At 37.0% G+C, this 13,330-nt stretch overlaps 1 protein-coding gene and 1 non-coding gene across 20 annotated transcripts in view; both read right to left on the bottom strand.

Moving 5' to 3' along the window:
• Positions 1-13,330, bottom strand: part of Tanc2 (tetratricopeptide repeat, ankyrin repeat and coiled-coil containing 2) — a 338,567-nt gene that overhangs the window by 249,849 nt on the left and 75,388 nt on the right. The window contains exon 1 of one of the 19 annotated variants that reach the window (XM_076577723.1): positions 5,739-6,127. The exons of the other annotated variants lie outside the window; for them this stretch is intronic. The gene's annotated coding sequence lies outside the window, so the exon portion shown is untranslated. Of the gene's footprint in view, positions 1-5,738; positions 6,128-13,330 lie in introns of those variants that run through there. 19 annotated transcript variants of the gene reach the window in all.
• On the bottom strand, positions 12,334-12,466 carry LOC121831917 (small nucleolar RNA SNORA51). Its single transcript, XR_006075512.1, has one exon. It is a non-coding gene; the product is annotated as a small nucleolar RNA SNORA51 (small nucleolar RNA).

Below are 13,330 nucleotides of genomic sequence, written 5' to 3'. Positions count from 1 at the left end.
GGGCTTTGGGGGGAAGGGTTGTTTGTTTACCAAATTCTAAATCTGTCTTCTTTTTTTTTTTTTTTTTTTTTTTTTGGTTTTTTTCGAGACAGGGTTTCTCTGTGTAGCTTTGCGCCTTTCCTGGAGCTCACTTGGTAGCCCAGGCTGGCCTCGAACTCACAGAGATCCACCTGGCTCTGCCTCCCGAGTGCTGGGATTAAAGGCGTGCGCCACCACCGCCCGGCTAAATCTGTCTTCTTAAGTGTGTACTTTCTATGTCTTTCTATGTTGGAATCTATATTTTTTGTTTGAAAGATGGTTTCATACAGGCCAGGAGAGCCTCACACTTGCTATGTAGCTGAGATTGGCCTTGAACTCCTAATCCTTCTGCCTCCACCTCAAGAGTTCTGGGATTATAGGCAGACTCTACCCTACCCAGCAAAATTAACATTTTAGAAAACTCAAATTCATGTTCTAGAAAGTTCACTGTTACTGAAAAATTAAATATTGGAGGCTGGAAACTGAAATTTAAACAAAACAGGAAGAAAAAGAAAAAAAATCCTGAAAAACAAAGAGGAAAAGAGAGAACAACATTCAGAAGTTTTAATCAGCTGTGCTTTAGATCTCGCAGCCCATTACCCAACTGATTTTTACATACACTTGCTATGGGCTTTTAAGTACTTTAGAACTACACATCTGCACTTACTGATGATAACAACCAATGATTGAAAAGGATTTTAGAAAACAAAATACCGTGGGGCAATGGTGGCGCATGCTTTTGATTCCAGCACTCAGGAGGCAGAGGCAGGTGGATCTCTCTGAATTTGAGTGCAGCCTCGTCTACAAGGCGAGTTCCAGGGCAGTCAGAGCTACATAAAGAAACTCTCTCCCCCCACACACACACACAATGCCAGTTAAGGCAATTATACACACACACACACACACACACACACACACACACAGAAAAACCAGTTAAAGCAATTACACACACACACACACACACACACACACACACACACACACACACACACACACACACACACACAATGCCAGTTAAGGCAATTCTGAAAGATGTAACAGAAAGGTTATGTTTTCTCTACTCTGCAGTTCTTGCCAGGATATATATATGTACAATGTAGGCTTCTGGTGGTTAAGCATACAGCCAAATGCTAACATTTTATCTTCACTAATTAAGAGAAAAAGATCAGGAACATACTGGTTGAGACACTGGGTTCACCATATACTGTCTGTCAATGTTGATCAAGTCTCTGCCTCAGTTTCCTCATCTGTCAAAATTGTAAAATAATGGAATTTATCACATAAGGCTGTGAAAATTAAATTGATTTAGATATACCTGTATATGTGCCTGTATATGTGCCTGTATATGTGCCTGCTTGCTAATATTTACACACATTTTACTATTATTATCCATTCATCAAAAACTGAGAATTTCAGATATTTGAGTTTGAGGCCAGTCTGGTCCACAGAGCAGCTAGGACAGCTAGGACAACACAGAGAAATTCTGTCCTGAAAAAAACATGAAACAAAACAAAAAACCCTGGGAACTCACTGGGTATTGTGACCTTATCCTACATACTAGAAAAGTAGAATTGACAAATATCTATATTTTCTCTCTTAAAGTACATACTCATTCTACTATGTACTATGAGATAGACAAGTGAACTAATGTACAGTTTTCAACTTAACTAATTAATTCCTGAAGGGTATTTCCAATCTATGCAAGTTTATGACTAACTTTAAAGTCATTTAATCTTCCAAATGCTAAAATTCAATGAAAAGGGCTTATGGTTTTTTCTTCTACCTTTAGTATGTACTAATCTAAAATACTAATAAATATGTAGAACTCTCAGAAACTTCTCCCAATTCCCTCCATTCTAAAAAAGTAATGAGTTCTTCCTCTTTTGTTACACTTTAACTATACATCATTCTGAAAAATTATAATTACCCTCAAAATCTATCCCATCTTTTAAATCACACAATGTAAACAACAACTAAACAGAATAACAAGAGATTTTGCTGCTTAGCTAAACATTTATCACTTTATTTATAGTATAAAGCCTTATGTTTTTAAGCTGTAAAAAAAACTATGCATTTCCCTTTGATAAAAGTATTCATTTTTGGTTGAAAACACTTGAGCTCAATCATCTTACTTTATAATGCCCTCCTTCAACAAATGGTATTCTATCTGCATCCAGCTCTATTGCAAATTTACAGTACTAATCCTTGCCAGCCATTTTGCTTTTAGCTTGTGACACTTGCAGCCAGCTGCCTTCAGCCAACTCTATTAGAAAATAAGCACAGAATGGAACCTATTTAATAGAGTTGGTACTCACAGAAAATACCTGTATCAGATGTTCCTTTTAAAATATACTTTCTTTGGCGCACACCTTTAATCCCAGCACTCGGGAGGCAGAGGCAGGCGGATCTCTGTGAGTTTGAGGCCAGCCTGGTCTCCAAAGTGAGTTCCAGGAAAGGCGCAAAGCTACACAGAGAGACCCTGTCTCGAAAAAACCAAAAAAAAAAAAAAAAAAAAAAAGACAAAAAAAAACTGTGTATAAAATATACTTTCTTTTATGATGCTTGGCTATTTCCTTTCAATATAATCTGATGTCTTTATTTAAGATAGTGATTCTGGCTCACAGCAATTGTTCCTCTCCCAGATTCTATAAAGTTGACCCATTACTGTTTATATGTAAGAATTTTCACACATGCCTTTTATCCCAGCACTGGGAAGGCAGAGGCAGGAGAATCTCTTGAGTTCAATACCAGCCTGGTGTACACAGTGAATTCCAGGACAGTCAGGGCTACACAGAGAAATCCTGTCTTAAGGGGCAAAATAAGAATTTTCAAGTTGTAATAAACTATAGGAATGTGTGGTGACATTTTGTTTATGATCTAACAAATAAAGCTTACCTAAAGATCAGAGTGTAGAGCTAAGCCACTAGTTAGTCATAGAGGCCAGGCAGTGGTGGCACACACCTTTAATCCCAGCACATGGGAGGCAGAGGTAGACAGAGCTCTGTGAGTTCAAGGCCACTCTGGACTACACAAGATTGATCCAGTCTAAAAGAGAAACAGAGCCAGGCAGTGGTGGAGATTAATCCCACACATCTTTAATCCCAGCACTAGGGAGGTGGAGACAGGAAGTGATATGGCTGGGCAGACAGAGGAATGTAAGGTGAGAGGAGACAGGAGCTCTGGCCCCTTTAGGCTGAGAATTTCACAGCGGTAAGAACTAGTGGCTGGCTGGCTGGTCTGCTTCTCCGATCTTTCAGCTTTCACCCTGATATCTGACTCCAGGCTTTTATTATAAGACTAATTGGGATTCGAGCAACAGGAATGTTTTAAATATTTTCTGCTAAAAACATAGAACAGTTGTGTATTTGTTACTGTGATTTAAGCTACAGTCCAGCAGACCATCTAACCAATAATAAATACATTAAAGATAACACATTATTCCCCCCATCTCAAGGGTATTTTTATAATAGCCAGAAAAGAATAATTCTCCAACTGTTTTTGACTAGTAGCACCCTATTCTTTGAATATCATTATAAATAGTGTGCCCTTAACTAAGTATCTCCAAAATCTTAAGATGACAACTATTTAATGTAATTTTAATATAATGGGAAACGGTGAGACTGAACAGTTTCTGTTAGTATCCTGTGCTTCAAAGTTTCCACCATGTACTTACTCTTCTCTCAACAAGCCCCAATCACTCACACCTCATGAATGTCCTAAAATTGTTACTAACTCATTCTGTCATTTGAAATTATTTTTAGAGATTCAATAAATAATGCTATTTAGGAAATTCATCAGTTTGATAAGACATAATCCCCTTTTAATAACAACAAAGGGAGGGAGTTGTTTGCAGGTAAAGACAAAGATCTGCAAGGCAATATATACTCAAAGAAAAGAATAAAGTAGACACCTGAACATCAGTTTCTACTTCTAACACCCTCCTCATCTCCAAGGCATTTCTGTTTTCACTGTGATGCCAGCTAACCATCGCAGCTGCTGTGAAAGCCTCTGGTTAAAAAGGATTTCAAGGCTGCTGTTTCTTGTGAGGAACCAATCAGATTTCTTTGTTTCATCTGCAACATTCCATCAGGGTTATATAACATTTGGATACATGAAACATTCTAATAATACAGTATGTTTCACTCTATAGTTAACTATTTACTGTCATGAAATTTGGCACATAAAAATCCCATATTTTTCTTTTTTGTTGTTCAATAAAAAAAGATCAGAAATATACTACAATCTTTTTTTATTTCTGAAGATAGAGTTAATTTGCTCAGTCTAAAAGAAACTGTTCTGAGAGTACATACGAAATGCACTCTGCAGACTACTAAGATTAATGCTGATTCCGAATGATTTCTTTCTACAGTAAAGTGGGTGAGGTAATCTAACATAGTGGCAGACAGCCATATAGTTGTTAATTCTAATCACATACAAAATGTCTTTACTATGGAACAAAACATTATAAATAGTTTTAGAAATCAGTCTGACTGCATTGCAATTTTTAATATCACATAATAACCAAGCATTTAGAATTTTTCAACAAATATTTGCTCAAATAAGAAAATCTGAACTAACTTGGAATGTCTTATCCACAACTAACCAAAATAATACACCAGCAGCACTGTAACCTACGTGATCAGAATCCTTGCAATACACTCTCCATGGAACCACACAAATACTCTTCCTCTCAGCCAGAGAAAATACTGCACAACTAAAATACTGATTTTCTATGCTGGTAAAACAACTCAAATGTTTAAAACATCTTAAGCTGGAGCTTGTGGATATAGTATGTTTCTTCTTTTTACAACTCAAAAGTCATCCCAAATATGATGGTAACAAATCAACACAGGATTAAAACAGTACCCAAAGCATAAAAAAGAAGAATCTTTTGGGTGTGGCTTAAGAAAACATATCTTGTTTCAACTGGACAGCTCCTTGGTTACAGGCACCTACAGAGATGCAAAATACACACATACAAAAGCAAATTGCTTCAGGAAGTGGGTGGGAACTAAGCCTCCATGATTTTTAGTGCTTGATGTTCAATTGTTTCATAGTGTGCTTCTAACACAGCAGTGTCTTGGATCAATGCTAACATAGCTCAAGAAGCCAATGACAGTGAAATTTTACTTGTCCTATTTCCTCTCCTTTATTTTATACTCACTGTCAACATGGCCGTTCTTACAAACATTTTGCTTTCATAGAAGAGGTAATCATTTAAGTCATGACTATGTGCAATGCGAACTCCACTGCATTACAGTCATCAATAAAATATGAAGTGCCAACTTTAGTGCTCGTCCTACTGATTTTTCCCCTATCTCACTAGAGAATGATTACTGCTATTATAAAATGAATGATATAAGGAGAAACATTAGCAAGAACTCAAACAAATAAGCAACAGAGAAAATACAAAGCACATTAAGTGTTTACTAAAAAGCAAAGCCAAGCTAATACTAGTAGGAAAAGAAAACCTTTCATAACACATATCTATATACACTAAAGCCACAAACATTTTATAAAATCAATCTGTTCGTAAGTACATGCCACATACCAGAACCTCTATATATAGAGGGTATGCAGATTTCACAACTATAACAGTTTCATTCTTAAATGGCAATGATCAAACATTAAAACAGCTACGGAAATCTGACATGCTGATCTCTGCCTAAGCCTCTAGACTTGTTAAACAATCTCTTTTCTGATCAGTGTAGCAGACCCACCTCTGAATCATACTGACGGTTATTTTCCCCCAAGTCCTGAATGTGCTGCACCATTTTGTTTGTCTTCTGGACAGTCGAGAAACCGGCAGAACAGCAGCGAAGGAGTGCACTGGAGTCAGCAGAGTCAGTGCCAGCCTCCTACTGCAGCCTGTATATTGAACGCACTCAAACCCACAGGTGCCTACGTAAAATCCTCCAGCTGCAGCCTGCAACTCAGTGTTTCCTTCAGCAGCAAATCTGTATGCTACCTCCACTTTGCTTTAACCCAACAAATGACAGAAAGCACAACAATGTGGCACTTTTGAAAAAATTTGTACAATAAATGTTCACATTGTCTCTAGTAAGTAGAAAACTGTATGACTTCAAAAAAAATCATGATGATCAAAGGGATATCACTAAAAGGGAAATGCATTTCAAATATTTCTAAATTTCAAACTAATCATTTTTAAAGAAAATATAACACTAAAAACTAATAATCTTAATCCTCTTATGAAGCACATATAAAGATAATTTTCATATACCTTAAGTCTATTATATACAATTGCATGAACAGGAATACCTCTACCCATATTTGTACATCAAATTATTTATTAGAAGAAAATATGAGACATATTTTAAAGGACAAAATTAATTTAAGAAAACCAATGCTCAATGAATGACAGACAAATCAAAAGATAGAGAGTAAGGTTTTTCACATCAACTTCAAATGCATATATTATTATCCTATCAGAACTAAAAATTCAAAAAGTAGTCAATAAAAATAACCTTAAAAACAAGTAAATCTAGCCGGGCGTTGGTAGCATACACCTTTAATCCCAGCAGAGGCAGAAGGATCTGTGAGTTCAAGGCCATCCTGGTCTGCAGAGCAAGTTCCAGGATAGGTCCCAAAGCTACACAAATAAACCCTGTATCAAAAAAACTTAAAAAAAATAAATAAATAAAACTTTAAAAAAAATAAAAACAAGTAAGTCTAACCCCTTGGTTTTTCAGATGAATAAATTAAGGACCAAAGAGATTATAGCTAAGGTATCTTTATAAAGGTCACACAGCTGTCTAGTACCAGAATCTGCCCTTCTAAATGTACCTTTTAATAAACCATAGCTACTGAAACACATTCAAGCTTAAACAGTTAACATGAACACTCCTGTGACCCTTAAACAAAGTAAGTCTATGGCAAAAACAAACTTTATGAAACACAAATATCCAAGCTCCAGTTGTTTTGCAGGTCAACTATTCCAAACATTTAAAGAAATAACACCAATTCTACAAGATTTCTTCCAGACGATGGAACTCATTTTCAGGACAGATTTACTCAGAAAATGAATCAGATAAAAGCATTACCCAGAAAAGGATGAATATGCCTTACTGTCTTAGGGTCTCTATTGTTGTAATGAAACACCATCACCAAAAAGCAAGTTGGGGAAGAGAGGATTTATTTGGCTTACACTTCCATATCACTGTTCAACATTAAAGGAAGTCAGAACAGGAACTCAAATAGGGCAGGAATCTGGAGCCAGAAGCTGATGCAGAAGCCATGGAGGGATGCTGCTTACTGGCTTGCTACCCATGGCTTAACTCAGCTTGCTTCCTTATAGAACACAGGCCCATCAATTACTAATTTTAAAAATGTTTTATAGTTAGCTGGATCTGATGGAGGCATTTTCTCAACTGAGGTTCCTTCCTTTCAGATAATTCTAGTTTGTGTGTCAAGATGACATGACTAGCCAGCACACTTATGGATACAGAAACATGTATGAAAATCCTAGGTAAAATATTACCAAATCCAATACAATAATGTATGACACACCAAGGGTGTGATTTTTTTTTTTCCTGCAAAGCTAGGCTAGTTTTTTTTGTTTTTGTTTTTGTTTTGCTTTTTTTTGTTTTTTTGGTTTTTTGGTTTTTTTCAAGACAGGGTTTCTCTGTGTAGCTTTGCGCCTTTCCTGGAACTCGCTTTGGAGACCAGGCTGGCTTCGAACTCACAGAGATCCGCCTGCCTCTGCCTCCCGAGTGCTGGGATTAAAGGCGTGCGCCACCACCGCCCGGCTGCTAGGCTAGTTTAATATTTTAAAATAATTTGTCCACCATATAGTCTGCTATATGAATGATTCAAATATAGTCCACCATGTGAGCATCATCTACCATAGTGGTTCCTAGAAAAATTACATGATCACATTACTTGATGCAAAAAAAATCATTTCAAAAACATCTAAAAAAAATTACAAAACTGGGAAGAAACTCTACTAACTTCATAAAGAACATATATATAAATATAAATATATATATATATTTATACATATAAACCCTACAGTTAACATCATACAAAAAAACAAAAGAATGGATGTTTCCCACACTAACACTGGTACTAGGAAAGAGCATTAATGCTCAACACCCTTAGCTACCTTTGTAGTAGGGGTATTAACCAGTGTCATAAGATGAACAAAGAAAATACATGCATGAAAGTAAAGAAACTATCTTCAAAAGACGTTGTCTACTTAAAAAATTTCAAACACATATAAACAAAGACACATTCAAATCTTAGAACTAATTAGTGAGTTTAACAAGGTCATGGGATACAAAGTAAGAAGGCACATTTATATATACAGGTTTACTAAATTAGCAAGAAGTCACTTCCCTATTTCTGCCCTTACCCTAACTCCTTGCCATCTGCTAGCCTATAAGCCTAGTTTCAGACTGAGGGCAACAAACCTCTTTGTGGGTGAACCACCTCCTTTCCTACGTAAATTGCTTTTCCCCCTTTCCCATCCTTACTCCATCCCTCTGCCATCAGCAAACCAACAGGCCTACTAGTTCCAGACCCGTGGCTGTGAACCTTTTTCATCTGTGAACCTCCTTTGCCTGGTCTAGCTCTAGACTCATCTTTGCTTTGGGAGCCATCTTTCCATGGTCCAATTAAACAGTTTATCTACCAGTGTTACCTGGCCTACCTCGGGTCATGCATCCCCTGCACTGGCCCAAGCTAAGGAAGACTAGATTATCACATCAGACACACACAAAAAGAACAAGGTCTGTGGGGGGCCCATCCCACCTTTTTTCCCCCAGGGTACTCTTGAGGAGTGAGGGATAAGAAATTTAAATAGAAATATAGAGGGAAGAGAAAGAGAGATAGACATACAGGATAGCCTCGGGAGGGCCTAGGTCCTAATCCACTGGCCCCTTCTGTCTCTTCTAAAGGGCTTTTTAAAGGAATGCCAAGTTGTGGAGCAAAAGACCTTCCCCTAGCACAGCCAAGTGTAGACCCTTCCAAACATCTGATAACCACACACATGCTCAATTTATCCCTTTATGCAGCCCTGCTGGGTAAAGCAAGCTCAGATCTCACTAGAAAACCTCTGTGTGCTCCCACAAAAGTTCATATGCCCAGGTCAAAAACAGCATGAATGGCCAAAACAGCGTGTCTCCCATCAAATCCACTACTTCTATATAAATGTTCTCTAATAAGAACTATCTAGATCAACTTTCTCCAATAAATAGGTCGTCTGGACAAAAAAATAAATAGAAAAACCTCAGAATTAAAAGGTATCTTACATCAAATGGATCCAACATATCTACAGAATATTCTATCTAAATGCCAAAGAACATACATTCCACTCAGATGCATGCGGAAGTTCTTCTAAAATAGACCATATCCTGGGATACAAAGCAAACTTTAACAAATACAGAAAAACTGAAATAACCCCATGTATCTTATCCAACCATTATACAATAAAATTTAAAACTGACAGCAAACAAAACTCCAGTAAGTGTGCGAACATGGACATTAACTCATTACTTACTGAACAATGAATGGATCAAAGAAAAAAATCAAGAAAAATCAACATGAAAATAAAAACACAACAACTAAATTTCTGGGACATATTAAAAGCAGTTCTAGAGCCGGGCGGTGGTGGCGCACGCCTTTAATCCCAGCACTCGGGAGGCAGAGCCAGGCGGATCTCTGTGAGTTCGAGGCCAGCCTGGGCTACCAAGTGAGCTCCAGGAAAGGCGCAAAGCTACACAGAGAAACCCTGTCTCGAAAAACCAAAAAAAAAAAAAAAAAAAAAAAAAAAAAAAAAAAAAAAAAAAAAAAAGCAGTTCTAAAAAGAAAGTTTATAACCCTAAGTGCCTACTAAAAAATCAGAAAGAGCACAAATAAATGACTTAATGAAATAACTCAAGAATTTGGAAAAACAAGAACAAACCAAGTCCAAACCACATAGATGGTCAAGAAATAACAAAATTAAAGCAGAAATGAAGTAAAAACAAAGAAATAATAAATCTAAGAGATGGTTCTTTGGGAAGATAGACAAGATTGACAGATCAATAGCCCAAATAACTACAAGAGAGAATGAAAGGACCAAAATTAGCAAAGTCAGAAACAAACACAAACAGACACCAAAAACAATACAGAATATTGTAAGGGAATACTTTTTAAAAAAACTTTTCCATTAAGTTGGAAAATCTAAAAGAAACAGATGAATTTCTTGTTTCATCCAAACTACCAAAGTTAAAACAAGAAGAAGCCAATAACCTAAACAGACCCATAACAAAGGAGATGGAAACAGTAATAAAAAAATTGTAGGCCTAGATGGAGTTGCAGCAGAATTCTACCAGACTTTCTAAGAACTACAACCAGTACTTCTTAAACTCCTCACAAAACAAAAACAGAAGGAACACACCCAAACTTGTTCTATGAAGCCAGTATTACTCTAATACTTAAACCAAGTAAAAATACAACAACAAAAAACAAAACTGCAAACCTATATCCTTGATGGACAAAGAAGCAAAAATCTTCAATAATATACTATCGAACTGAATACAAGCACATATCAAGATCATCCACCATGATCAAGTTCTCTTTATCCCAGAAAGGGATGATTCAACACACGTAAGTCAATAAAAATAGTAACTTATATAAATGGGCTTAAAGACAAAAATCACATGATCATTTCAACAGATGCAGGAAAAAAAAACTTTAACAAAATCCACCATGCTTTCATAACCTAGAAAGTAGACTGGAGAGAACTTACTTCAACACGATAAAGGATATATATGACAAAACCCACAAGCAACATTATCCTAAATGGAGAACTTAAAGCGATCTCATAAAAATCAGGAAAGAGACAGGCTACCCATTATCCCTACTTCTTTTCACTGTAGTGCTAGAAGCCCTAGCTGAAACAATAAAATAAAATAAGGAAATTAAAGGGATACAAATAGGAAAAGAAGTCATCAAATTATCCCTATTAGCAGATGATATTACAACAGTAGAGATCCCAAAACTTCCACCAGAAAACTTCTAGAAACAATCAACAATTTCAGCCAAGTGGGTGGATACAAAATCAACTTAGAAAAATCAGTAGCCTTTCTATACACCAATAACAAACACAATGAAAAAAGAGATCATGGACATACTCCCATTTACAGTAACATCAAAGGCAATAAAATACCTTGGAATTTAAACCTAACCAAGGAGGTGGAAGATTTTTACAATGAAAACTTCTAATCTCTGAAGAAAGAGACTAAGAAAGACACTAGACAATAAAAAATTCCACAAGGATTTAGAGACAGACCAACATTCCAATTTATATGGCATAGCAAAGGATTTTAAATGGATGAAATAATTTTGGGGAAACAGAAGTTATAAGGATCACACTATCCTAAGGTTTATAAAGCTCTAATAATGACAATGCCATAATGGTGAATGATGTAAACACAGATCTATGACTGGAATGGACAGTGCAAAAATGTGCCCAAATAAATAGGGTCAAATGATTTTTAACATTAGTCCAAAAGTAATTCAAAGGAGAAAGGATATTTTCAGCAATGAAAAAACACAAAAACTAACTTTAATTTTACACCTTGTGTTAAAAATAGCCCATCACAGATCAGAGATCTAAATATAAAACTTTAAAATGGGGTGTGGCAGTGCAGGCCCAACACTCAGGAGATGGACGCTGGCAGATCTCTGTGAGTTCAAGACTAGCCTGGTCTACATAATGAGTGTCAGGTCAACCAGAGTTGCAGAGTGAAACCTTAACTAAAAATAAACCCTTTAGAAGATATACTTAACTTAGGTTAATTAAAGTGTTTTGGTAAGTTTTTGTTTTTATGGTTTTGTAGTTGAGGTTTTGGGGACTGAAGATTGAACCTGAGGGTTCACACATGCTAAGCACACACAAAGCTACACCCGTAGGCCCAGGGTTTTAGGTGTGCTACCAAAAGCACAATCCATTTTTAAAAATGTTAAGTCATCAAACACTGTTAAGAGCACAGACAAAACACATATCTAACAATAGACCTGGATCTCTGAAATAAAATAAACTCTCAAAACTCAAGAGTAAAACAAATAATGTAATAAAAATTATCAAAAGATATTTCACCATAAAGAATATATGAAAGGCAAATAAACACAAGAAAAGATGTTCATTAACAAGTAGAGAAAAGCAAATGAAACTATGGTAAGTAGGCCTAGTGGCACACTCCTGGAATCCCAGTCCAGGAAGAAGCACAGTGACACTGGCTGCTACTGGGATTAGGTGAAACCAACAAAGTTCCAGGCTCCTGTGTTCTTTTTTTTCTTTCCTACTCATATCCATGTCTCCCCATTCACAATACAGACCAGGCACAATGGCCTAGGCTGAGGTGTGCATTGGGTAGGTTCATTCTGCCTCCTCTTTCTATACAGTCAGTGTAAGAACACAGCCTGTGGTAAGCACAAGGAGGCTTAAAGTTGTAGTTTTTGGGTTTTGTTTTTTTTTCTTCCTTTTTGGTTTTTTGAAACAGGGTTTCTTTGTGTAGCTTTGGAGCCTGTCCTGGAATTCATTCTGTAGCCCAGGCTGGCCTCGAACTCACAGAGATCTGCCTGGCTCTGCCTCCTGAGTGCTGGGATTAAAGTCGTGCGCTGCTGCTGCTGCTGCTGCTGCCGCCGCCGCCACCACCACCCGGCTCCTGTGTTCTTTGAACAAAGAGCTGAGCAGTGATATCAAATGACAACAGAAACAGGACAGCAGACTCAAAAAATAAACTTCCAAGGGAGGAAGCAGGCAGAGCAGAGAGAATTCAGCAGCTCAAGAGCCTACTGCACTAAAGATCGGGGCTTTTATGTTATTTGAGAATGATAATATGACTTATATATAGCACACAAGTTTTCTGGCTGATTTGCATACTGTCAGCTCTACCAGTTAAACACAATCCTGCATATAACTTCATGCATCTCTTATTAAATCTTAAGTCATTACTAAGTGTTATGCATTTTAGTATTATAATGAGCCAAGGGTTACTCTTAGACCTTAGTACCTGTGCCAGTAGTGTGAGCCAGTCCATCTCTGCCAGGAGTTTCCAGCCTTCCTCTATGCCAACTTGTTTTCCCATATGCTAATTCTGCACCCTACTTCCCTGCCATCCAAAGACAGCTGTTATATTGGAGGTCAGCCTTGGCTACATAATAGACCCTGCTCATTGACAACAACTACAAAATACAATGAGACAGCACTACATATTTAATAATGTGCCTAAAGTTTACCTTTTAATTGGCAATGATCAAATGCTACCAAAAATATGAAACTATGGGAACTTTTAACCATGGCTGG

The sequence above is a fragment of the Peromyscus maniculatus genome, chromosome 8 (assembly GCF_049852395.1).
Source record: "Peromyscus maniculatus bairdii isolate BWxNUB_F1_BW_parent chromosome 8, HU_Pman_BW_mat_3.1, whole genome shotgun sequence".
Classification (NCBI taxonomy): domain Eukaryota; kingdom Metazoa; phylum Chordata; class Mammalia; order Rodentia; family Cricetidae; genus Peromyscus; species Peromyscus maniculatus.
Note: the sequence above shows the minus strand (reverse complement) of the source record. Positions and strands in the feature narration are given on the sequence as shown.